At 43.4% G+C, this 12,048-nt stretch overlaps 1 protein-coding gene across 2 annotated transcripts in view; it reads right to left on the reverse strand.

Annotated features, from left to right (window-relative positions):
- The window catches only part of TRMT9B (tRNA methyltransferase 9B (putative)), a 60,232-nt gene extending 48,435 nt beyond the window's left edge, over nt 1-11,797 (reverse strand). The window contains exon 1 of one of the 2 annotated variants that reach the window (XM_033944494.1): nt 11,352-11,797. The gene's annotated coding sequence lies outside the window, so the exon portion shown is untranslated. Of the gene's footprint in view, nt 1-10,708; nt 10,841-11,351 lie in introns of those variants that run through there. The other variant, XM_033944502.1, reaches the window with a different exon arrangement.
- Between the last annotated feature and the right edge of the window lie 251 nt (nt 11,798-12,048).

Below are 12,048 nucleotides of genomic sequence, written 5' to 3' on the forward strand. Positions count from 1 at the left end.
CTCCTATTGGTTTTAAAAGTATTTTCCTGTAACATCAAGTGTCCCCTAGTCTTCGTATTATTTTTTGACGGAGTAAAAACTCGATCCACTTGTACCCATTCTACTCTACTCAGGATTTTGTAGACTTCAATCATATCTCTCCCCTCAGCCGTCTCTTCTCCTAGCTGAAGAGCACTAACCTTTTTGGTCTTTCCTCACATACCCCATACTTATTCACCCTCCAATCACCTCCTCAACACAACTCCTTCTGCAGTTACATCTTCTACACAAATAATTTAGAAAAGCCTTCCTAAAAACATGCCTCTGCATACTTTCTCTTCTTATTTTTCATATTTGTTAGTTGTGTTGGGCCAGGGATCTCAAAGTCCCTCCTCGAGGGCCGCAATCCAGTCGGGTTTTCAGGATTTCCCCAATGATATGCATTGAAAGCAGTGCATGCACATAGATCTCATGCATATTCATTGGGGAAATCTTGAAAACCCGACTGGATTGCGGCCCTCAAGGAGGGACTTTGAGACCCCTGTGTTGGGCTATTGCTTGAAGTAGCCAACATTCAGAGGAAGGATATTCTGCAATGGAAAGTTTCAGTAATGAACAAGTGCAGCCCATCTAGTGAAGCTGTCAGACTGCATTATCGCCATTCATTACCTTGCCAGCAGGATCTCAGCTTTGCATGAAGGAAGGAATTAAAATTTAATTCTAATGAAAAGGCAGCAGAAGTTAGAGGTGAAAGTGCTCACAGCAAGGCAGCCCAACAAACCCATGGCTGATAGTTGGTGGATTTTATGGCAGAAATTTACATTTCTGAAATGTTGAAAATAAAATAGGCTGTCAGGCTGGTGTTGAACATCGAAATGTACAGATAGTGATTGGTAACTTCCTGGAGAGAATCAAATCTATCATGCCTCAGCGGTCACATTTCCAGGCTGATTAAAAGAAACTTCTACTGGTGTGCAAATGGGATCCATGATCTGCCATACTCTAATCTAATTTAATCTAATCTGCAATTTCTGATTCGTTCTTTGCCTAACAAGGTTCAAGACAATTTATAATTCACGGGAATAACAAAGGGATTAATAAAGTGATTGGGAATACATGGAATAGTTCCCCCTTATCTCCTATCCTCTTTAATATTTATATGACTGTTAAAATTTTATAAAATTAGTTCTATCGAATTCACCTATGCGGATGATATTTTTATCTTGATCAAAGTCAGCCCTAACTTGAGTAATTTTACAGCTAGCATAAATTCTTGCTTATCCAAATTACAGTTGGTTCAAATGGAATTGAATACATTGAAAACAAAACTGCTCTGGTTTGGTCCAGAAACAGTAAAACTTCCTAGTTCAATTACCCTTAGTTCCGGTGATGATTCTACCAATTGAGTTTTTCTCTAGAGTGTTGGGAATCTATTTAGACTTCGCCCTCACTTTCCATTTTCAGGTAAACCATCTGATCAAGAAATGTTTCTTCAGTCTGCGTACACTGAAAAGTGTCTGTCACCCGTTTTATCAACATCATTTTGCAATTTTGGTCCAATCCATCATTTTGGCACAATTGGACTACTGTAACTCCATTTATGTGAGTTTGAACAACGTAAATGAAAACAAAAATCCAGCTTATTCAAAATACTGCTTTAAGACTGATTTCTGGTATAGCGAAGTACAATAATTTATCACCTATGTTAAGGAGTTTACATTGGCTTTCTTTTCGATTGAGAGTTCAGTTTAAATGTGAACATAAGAATAGCTTTACTGGGTCAGACCAATGGTCCATCAAGCCCAGTTGCCCTATCACGGTGGCCAATCCAGGTCACTAGTACCTGGCCAAAACCCAAGGAGTAGCAATCCAGGGCAAACAGTGGCTTCCCACAAGTCTTTCTCAATAACAGACTATGGACTTTTCCTCCAGGTAATTGTCCAAACCTTTCTTAAAACCAGCTACAGGGATCTCAAAGTCCCTCCTTGAGGCCGCATTCCAGTCGGGTTTTCAGGATTTCCCTAATGAATATGCATTGAAAGCAGTACATGCACATAGATCTCATGCACATTCATTAGGGAAATCCTGAAAACCCGACTGGATTGCGGCCCTCAAGGAGGGATTTTGAGACCCCTGAACTACGCGATCTACTCTTACCATAGCCTCTGGCCTTTATAGTGCCTGTATAGTTTTTAAAAAATCTTACATCTCTGATTCGCTAATTGCTCTAGCTTTAAATTCTTTGAGATCTTCAAAAAGTAGAACTCTCCATATATTTAAACTCTCTTTTCCTACTGTAGAAGGCAGTAATATCTTTCAGTAAAGATAGTGCATTCCTTCCCTTACCTATTAAAAGCAATTTGGGTTGATCCACCATCTCAAATAAGATTTTGTTTATCTCCTCAAGTTTTCAGAAAAATTCTGAAAACAGCTTTGTTTCAGCGTTTTCTAGCAGATGAGTTTCCATGATGTCAATCCTTTCTTTAATTACAATTATTGTCAACTGAGTCAAGCCTTGTTTTTCAGGGATGACTCAGTATATGAGTCCAAGATTTAGATTAGATTAGATCATATGGAACAGGGGAGGGGAGTGAAGGTAAACAAGGTTAGAAGAGTACATAGAGGGCACAGCAAATATAATCCTGCATAGACAGGTGAGGTAAAAGAAGGTCTGCTTGTTGCCACACTTTGAAGTTAATTGGCAATGGAATATATTTCTTCAAAGAGATACTCAAGAACAAAAAATAAATAAATTAGCAATTGCCTTGATGGCATGCCTCTGAGGCCTCAGCTTCTTTCCTCTCCACCATGTTTAGAGATATCAGTGGTTCTCAAATCTGTCCTAGGGGAAGCCCATGCCATTCAGGTTTTTAGGATATCCACAATGCTGTGTCACTGATGATGCGGCAGAGAGAAGCCCTAGTGAGGCAGGCCACGAGTAGTCCATTCAAAGCAATGGTGCTGATGACCATCCACTGCCGCTGCCACTGTTCTTTAGGAGGCCTCAAAGGTATGTTAGGTCTCAAGGTGGGAGAGTCGGTAGGGTGTTGTAGGGTGTTGCTGCACAGGCGGATGGGAGGGATGGATGAAAAGCTGCTACATAGGGGAATGAGTGGGAGGGGAGGAAAGCTGCTACTCAGAGGGATAGCAGAAGAGGAAAGATGGAGGGAGAGAGGAGAGAAGAATTGTTGGGGTGGAGGAGAGGAAGGGAGAGAAGAGGTAGAAAGGGGTGCGAGGGAAAAATCCTGTATATGGTAGAGGGGAGACATGCATGGAGAAGAGAGAGGGAGAAATGTTAGACATAGGGTGGAGGGCAGGGAGAGATGGTGCATGGAGAGAGAGAAAGAAATGTTGCACATGATAATGGAGGGAGGAAAGGAAAGATGATGCATGGAGGTGACTAGAGAAGTTTGGCCCAGGGTACAAGGCAAGGAAAGAGAGAAAGATGATAAATAGTGGGAACGAAACAAATGTTGGATATGGCAGTGGAAGGTAGAAAAAATAATTTTATTTTCTATTTTGTGATCACAGTATATCAGATTTGAAATGTGTATCCTGACAGAGCTGGTGTTAGCAAGCGTGACCTAGGACCTAACAGAGAGCAAAAGACTTTTTTATTTATTTTGTTTACACCACAGCATCGGCTTGGGGTTGGAGAGGGAAAAGATGGGGGGGAAGGCTACAAAATAAACCTGCCAGGACGTTTGAAAAAAAATGTCCGATTGGGCAGGAAAAGTGAATCAAATCGAAAAATTGATTCAATACGCCAAATTGAATCGAAAATGTTTTCCCTGATTCAGGCAGCACTAGTTCTTAGTGGAGTGCATTAATTGGTGCAGGAGGTAATGGTGCTGATGCCACTTGATAAAAGTGATCATAACATGATCAGATTTAATGTAATCCCTGGAGCAAGTTCACATAGGAAGTTCAATACAATAGCATTTAACTTTAAAAAAGGAGACTATGATAATATGAGAAGAATGGTAAAATAGAAACTTAGAGGAGCAGCTGCAAAGGTCAAAAATTTACATCAGGCATGAATATTATTCTAAAAATACCATCCTGAAAGCCCAGACCAGATATGTTCCATGTATTAAAAAAGGAGGAAAGAAGACCAAATGGCAGCCAAAGTGGTTAATGAATAAAATGACGGAAGCTATTAGAGCTAAAAGAGAATCCTTCAGAAAGTGGAAGGATCTGACTGAAAATAACTGTAAATAGCACAAGGCATGGTAAGTCAAATGCAAGGCACTAATGAGGAAGGCAAAAGAGACCTTGAAAAGAAGATTGCGCTGGAAGCAAAAACACATAGGTGCGTTTTAGCGCACACAGGAAATTACCGCACGCTACGCTTCTAGCATTAATGGCTAGCGCGCGCGGCAATGTAGCACACGCTATTCCACGTGTTAAAGCCCTAATGCAGCTTAGTAAAAGGTGCCCATAGTAAAATCTTTTTTAGGCATATTAAAACCAAGAAGCTGGGAAAAGAATGAGTTGGACTGCTAGATGACCAAGGGGTAAAAGGGGTGCTTAGGGATGAATTAAATTAATTATTTGTTTCGGTCTTCACCAAGGAAGATGTAGAGGAGATACCAGTGCCAGAAATGCTATTCAATACTGATGAGCCAGAGAAACTGAAACAAATCTCTGTAACTCTGGAAGATGTAATGAGGCAATTTGACAAACTGAACAGTAACAAATTGCCTGGACCAGATGGTATACATCCTAGAGTGCTGACAGACTTAAAAAAATGAACTTGCAGAGCTATTGTTAGTTATTTGTAATTTATCTTTAAAATCCAGCATGGTACCAGAAGACTGGAGGGTAACCAACATAACATCAATTTTCACAAAGGTTTCCAGAGGTGATCCAGGAAATTATAGACTGGTAAGTGTGGCGTCGGTGCTGGGTAAAATGGTATAGACTATTATAAAGAATAAAATGGCAGAGCATATACAAGGGGTCATTGAAAGGTTCTCAACCCAGCCAAGAAGAGAATGATGTGGAGCCATGAAACTTACAAGTTATTCCACCCTTTTCTTGACACTTTTTGTTTTCAACTTCAGAATTGTCAGTTGAGATACATGTATCAATTACACTGACAGAATAATAACTACGATTATGTTTGTAGAAAATTTTTGTTTCAATTATAAGAAATGAAATGAAAAGTGTCAAGAAAAGTATGGAATAACTTGTAAGTTTCATACATCATTCTCTTCTTGGTTGGGCTGAGAACTTTTCAGCAGCCCCTTGTACATAAACATGGAGTAATGAGACAAAGCCAACATGGATTTAATCAAGGAAAAGCTTGTCTCACCAATTTACTACATTTCTTTGACGGGGTGAATGAACACATGAATAAAGGTGAGCCTGTTGGATTTTCAAAAGGCATTCGACAAAGTATCTCATGAAAGACTTCTGAGGAAATTAGAAAGTCATGGGATAGGAGATAATGCAGGGTAATGCAGGGTTCCAAGTTAGGAGTCTCGACCCAGGAAAAGAATCTAGGTGTCATCATTGAGGATACGTTGAAACCCTCAGCTCAATGTGTGGTAGCAGCTAAGAAAACAAATAGAATGCTAAGAATTATCAGGAAAAGAATGGAAAGCAAAAATGCAAATGTTATAATGCCTTTGTATCGCTCTATGGAACAGCTGCACCTCAAATACTGTGTGCAATTCTGGTTGCCGTATCTCAAAAAAGATACAGCGGAATTAGAAAAGGTACATAGCAAGGTGACAATGATAAAAAGAGATGGAACAGCTTCCCTATGAGGAAAGGCTAAAGCGGCTAGGGCTCTCAGCTTGGAGAAGAGATGACTCAGTGGAGATATAATAGTTGACTTCCTGCAGTCAAGCTGTTGAAGGGCCAACGTTCTCAGAAAAATCTTTCACTTCTCTTTCCCTCTGTAAATAAGATACGATATTGTCTTTTTTTTTTTTTTTTTAACAGCATCCTATCCTTATATAGCTGTAAAACCTTGTAATTCTCAGCCTCCTACTTTTAGAATCTTCTTACATTAAGATTTAGAAGATTATTAAAAACTCTTCTTTTTAGTACCTACCTATAAGACTTTATTATTTTTGTTGTTAGAGTTACTTCTTTCTTTACATTTACATTATGATATATTGTAAATTGGGGAAAATTGTGAGCCTCTTTGTATCTTTTGTAATCCACATGTAAGTGGCAGAATAGAAGTCCTCGTATTGTGTTATATTTATTTATTTAGATTTTTATCCCGTCCTCCCAGTAGCTCAGAACGGTTTACAAGTAAACATTCACAATGGAGTGAATTGGACATACAAGATTATACAGTAGATTTAAATACTTGGACATACGAGACTGTGCAGCAGTGTAAATATAGGGACTATACAGCAAATTAAGAACAGTAGTTTAAATATAAGTAGCTTAGTTTAGATACAAGTTATTTGAGAGTGGACTATACAGAAATTTAGGCAGAAGATTAGAATGGAGAAAGAAGGGTAGAGGTGGGGTTTAAGGGGTTGGGTGTAGACTTAGGGTGACCTTTAGTTGAAGAGGAGGGTCTTTACCATTTTCCGGAATGTCATTAGTGAGTTCTGTAGTCTGAGTTGAGGGGGGAGTTGGTTTCAGAGTTGGTGAATGAAGTGGCTGTAGGAGTGTTTGCGGGCGGTTTCTGAGAGGAGGGACCTTCCGGGGGGAATGCATAGGCGTATCTCTGTTTCTGAGTGGAGGGTGCGGGTGAGGATGTAGATGGGTAGCTTGGATTTTATGTAGGAGGGGGTGGTGGCATAAATTATTTTGTGTGCTATTGCCAGGGCCTTGAATGCACAGCGTTGGCTAATTGGGAGCCAGTGTTCAGCGCGGAGCACTGGGGAGATGGGATCATGGTAGTTGAGGCTGTGTAGGAGGTGGATAGCTGCATTTTGGACCCGTTGGAGGCGCTTGAGATCTTTTTTGGTTATTCCATTTAATAGGGAGATGCAGTAATCCATTCTGGAGAGGACATATGCATAGAGGAGTTGGGCTAGGTCAGGTGTGGAGATGTAGGGTTTGATCCTTCTCAGTTGGCGGAGGTAGTAGAAGGAGGTAGAGACTACTTGGAGTATGTGGGTGGATAGGGAATAGGTGTCCGTCTAAGGTTACTCCTTGGTTGTTCACGTGTCAACCTACAAAAAAGCTCCAATCAATTCAAAATATAGCTATTAGGCTTTTATACCATGCTCAGAGATCTGATCAGGTCTTCCCATTGCTTTGAAACCATAATTGGCTCCCTATAGAACAGTGATCTCAAACTCAAACCCTTTGCAGGGTCACATTTTGGATTTGTAGGTACTTGGAGGGCCTCAAAAAGAAAAAAAAAAAAGCTAAGTCTTAATAATAATATTGTAATGTAATATTGTAATAATAATAAGCTAAGTCTTAATAATAATATTGTAATTTATAGCTAAAGAGACATATGATCAAGAAACTGTTTTATTTTACTTTTGTGATTATGATAAACATACCGAGGGCCTCAAAATAATACCTGGCGGGCCGCATGTGGCCCCCGGGCCTCGAGTTTGAGACCACTGCTATAGAACAATGTATAATCTACAAACTACTTAAACTTAGGCTTAAAGCCCACAGGCTATGTCTTCCCCATTATTTAGCCCCTCTCACCATTCCCCATTCTCCTATACAGCCTCTCCATTCAATAAAAGATCACTGTTTAGCAGTGGCCTAGCAAGGGTGAGAGGCGCCCGAGGCAATGGTGCCCCTCCCGTGCCCTCTTCTCCACCCCCAGCTCCTTCCCTGCCCCCATACCTCTTTAACTTTCCCGGCGCAAGCAGCATCCCCAACTTGATGCCCACGTCGGCATCTCTCCCTCTGATGTCACTTCGTAGGTGCAGGATCCGGAAGTGACATCAGAGGAAGAACTGACGCTGGCGTGAGCAGCAGGTTGGAGTTGCTGCTTGCACCCACGAAGAGCCAGAAGTGCAGTGGGGGGAGATGTAAAGGTGCGCACATGACAGGAGGAGAAGTGAGGAGTGGGGGGGGGGGGAAGCAGAGAGGAGGAGGAGTGTGGGCACCCCCACCAAGACGGTGCCCAGGGCGGGCCGCCTCCACTCTTTACTACGCCACTGCTGTGTAGTTCTCCCTGGCCCCAAACTTGCTCACAGTCTGCCAGTCATAAAAATCCTTAGTAAAAAAATAAGTCAAGCTTTTCTGAAAAGATAAGTGGAAATAAAATGAACTAATTTCTCCCTCTCACCCCTTTCTACCTCTTTGTTGCATCTCTCCCTTTATCCCTTCCTCCCCATGTCCAACAATTCTTCCTCTCTCTACTCTCCCCCCCTCCACCCCATGTGCAGCAGCTTTCCATCCCTCCTATCCCCCTGTAGAGCAGCTTTCCATCCTTCCCTAACATAAGAACATAAGAATTGCTGCTGCTGGGTCAGATCAGTGGTCCATTGTACACAGCAGTCTGCTCACGCGGCAATGCCCAGGTCAAAGACCAGTGCTCTAAATGAGTCCAGCCTCACCTGCGTACGTTCCAGTTTTGCAGGAACTTGTCCAACTTTGTCTTGAATCCCTGAGGGTGTTATCCCCTATAACAGACTCCGGAAGAGCGTTCCAGTTTTCTACTACTCTCTGGGTGAAGAACTTCTTTACGTTTGTAAGGAATCTATCCCCTTTCAACTTTAGAGAGTGCCCTCTCGTTCTCCCTACCTTAGAGAGGGTGAACAATCTTTTATGTACTAAGTCTATTCCCTTCAGTATTTTGAATGTTTCGATCATGTCCCCTCTCCTTCTCCTCTTTTCAAGGGAGAAGAGGCCCAGTTTTTCCAATCTCTCACTGTACGGCAACTCCTCCAGCCCTTTAACCATTTTAGTCGCTCTTCTCTGGGCCCTTTCAAGTAGTACCGTGTCCTTCTTCATATATGGCAACCAGTGCTGGACGCAGTACTCCAGGTGAGGGTGCACCATGGCCCGGTACAGCGGCATGATAAACCTTCACCGATCTGTTCGTGATCCCTTCTTTATCATTCCTAGCATTCTGTTCGCCCTTTTTGCCGCCGCCGCACATTGCACGGACGGCTTCATCGACTTGTCGATCAGAACTCCCAAGTCTCTTTCCTGGGAGGTCTCTCCAAGTACCGTCCTGGACATCCTACATTCGTGCATGAGATTTTTGTTATCGATATGCATCACTTTACACTTATCCACGTTGAACCTCATTTGCCATGTCGATGCCCATTTCTCGAGCTTGATTATATCACGTTGCAGATCTTCGCAATCTCCCTGTGTCCTCACTACTCTGAATAACTTCGTATCATCCGCAAATTTAATCACCTCATTTGTCGTACCAATATCCAGATCATTTATAAAGATGTTGAAGAGCACCCCACTGGTGACGCTCTTCCAGTCCGAGTATTGTCCATTTACCCCCACTCTCTGTTTCCTATGCTCCAGCCAGTTTTTAATCCATGTGAGTATTTCAACCTTGATTCCATGGCTCGCAATTTCCTGAAGTAGTCGTTCATGTGGAACCTTGTTGAACGCCTTCTGAAAATTCAGATATACAATGTCAACCGGATCACCCTTGTCTATCTGCCTGTTTACTCCCTCAAAGAAGTGCAGGAAGTTTAAGATCTGCCTTTGTTGAAATCGTGCTGGCTGGTCCTCATCAGACCGTGGCCATCAAGGTGATCAATGATGCAGCGTCTACCATCTTTCCCGGTACCAAGGTCAGACTCATCGGTCTGTAGTTTGCCGGATCTCCTACCATCGCCTAATTTTCAGCGCCATTTATAGAATATACCCCTTAGTAAATAGGGCCAATTGTAAGCCCTCCGGGGACAAGGAAATGACTTCTGTGCCCAAGGCTTAAGCTCTGAGGAAACAGACTGGAATGCAGTTCTCCCATTTCTTTTCTGATTCCAGAACAATGGGGTGTTCTGCTCCAGCCCCTCCCTCTAGGGCAGCCTATAGGGAAGAGGAGGTGAAGAAGTCCAGAGCAGAGCACAGAATAGTCCCTCTACTTCAGTGGTTCCCAAACCCTGTCCCGGGGGACCCCCAGCCAGTCGGGTTTTCAAGATATCCCTAATGAATATGCATGAGAGAGATTTGCATATAATGGAAGCGACAGGTATGCAAATCTCTCTCATGCATATTCATTAGGGATATCTTGAAAACCCGACTGGCTGGGGGTCCCCCAGGACAGGGTTTGGGAACCACTGCTCTACTTCCTAGGCCACTTCCTGTTGCTCCTGGCCCTGCTCAGTTCTGCTTCCTTTAGGTCTCCAGTTAAGCCCTGTTTATGCCTAGTCTGTTATTTATGACTACTAAAAGCACTTTAAATGATAAAGAAATAGATTTGAGTGGTAGGTAGGGGGATAAGACCAATGAGGAGGCTAGCTACACTAAAATTCTGTACTTTCAACAGATTTATTCTGTACAGAAGTAGCCACTGAGGTCATATCTCATAAACATAATATAAGACTGTATGAACAAGAGAAATGAAAAGTGATTCTTGAAAGGGATAACAATATGACATTCAAGTAAACTATAATATATCAGAAGATTTTTTGATGTTAAAGAAATTCCTTGATAATATATGATGAGGATATATTAAATAGATGGTGGGTAGCCTGTGGTAAAGGCACAAACTAAATGTAAATAAATTCACAAAGCTAGTGAAATACAGTAGTAGCATTCAATCAGTTCCATAACGAGAGTCCATATAATTGGCTCTGAATCTTCTCACCTGGTTCTCTCCTGTAAGTCCTGCAGCCATGCACCTTGATTACCAATGCAGAAGAGGAGCAGCAGGCAGACTTTGAAGGACACACACTGAATGGCTGATGGCCATCACCAACCCCAGACCATGTACAAAGGCACAGTCAGCCAGCAGAGCAAAAGAGGAGCTGCTGCCACTAACATTTTCCAAAAAAAAAAAAAAAAAAGCAATTTAGCCCAAAACCCAGACCCAGAATTTATCTGAAAGCATGGAGGCGGTTTAAAGGCAACTTCTTTACAAGAAAAATGAATACAAAAGGGGGGAAAATAAGAGAGAAATCAGTGAAAGTTTTCAAATCTGGAAAGATTTAAAGAAATGTGCCCTTTTGTTGCAGGACTGCAGAACCTGATCTCGTGTGGGAGCATTGGCTACCGATGGTACGAGCTGCTGCTCCGTTTCCCCATTTCCTGAGAGATACAATCCCCCCAAAAGGAGTCAAGAAGTGACTGTCTCAGGGGACCTCCACCGATCACCGTCTCCTGTAATGAAAAGGCAGTTTCAGGTCGCACGGGGGGGGGGGAGGGAGCGGGGGGCTCTGTAACCCCTAATCTATTCGATCCCCAGGGAGGGGGAGATGGCCGCCCCTAGCCCATCCCCCTGACCTCCTTACCTGCTGCTGGAGAGGAGGACGAGTGAGTGCTGCGGTCGCCCGGGTCACGTTTGCTGCCGGCAGGGAGCATCGCGCTCTGGCGCTGGCAGGCTGCAGGAACCCAGCGGAGGAGAAGGAGATGGCACAGCCCCGGGGCTCCCTTCCATCTCCCCGGGCTCTGAACGCCCGCGATCCCCAGCAGCAGGAGGAGGAATCTGCAGCCCTTCGGCTGCTGGGGCGGGAGGAGGGGGGGGGAGGGGGCGATGATGCTTCTGTTGCCGCCGCTTTTGCTGCCTACGGACTCGGAAGAGAGCGGCTGGATGCAGGTGCCAGGGACAAAATCGGAGAGGGATCTCTAAGCAGCAAGAGCTCTCGCTCTCTCCTCCCTCCAGGGAGGGAAGAAAGAAGAGGCTGCTTTGCCCCCCTCTCGTTTTACTGTGATCAGGTTTTACCCTTTCCCTCCAGTCCTGACAGACTGTCTCTCTCTCATCCCCTGGGACAGTACTTTTTAAAGGTGGAGATGCAATAAGGCTTTTATTTAGGCACCAAAACCTCTCTTGGGGGAGGGGCAAATGGGACAGCCACCCCCCCCCCCCCCAGATGTAATGTCCAAGGAAACATCAACAGCAAGAATTGCTTTACTTGTACACACTGGGGGGGGGGGAGGGGAGAGAGGTCATTGCATGAATGCACAGGGCTCTCTATTCCTTTGGCTCTA

The sequence above is a fragment of the Geotrypetes seraphini genome, chromosome 1 (assembly GCF_902459505.1).
Source record: "Geotrypetes seraphini chromosome 1, aGeoSer1.1, whole genome shotgun sequence".
Lineage (NCBI taxonomy): Eukaryota > Metazoa > Chordata > Amphibia > Gymnophiona > Dermophiidae > Geotrypetes > Geotrypetes seraphini.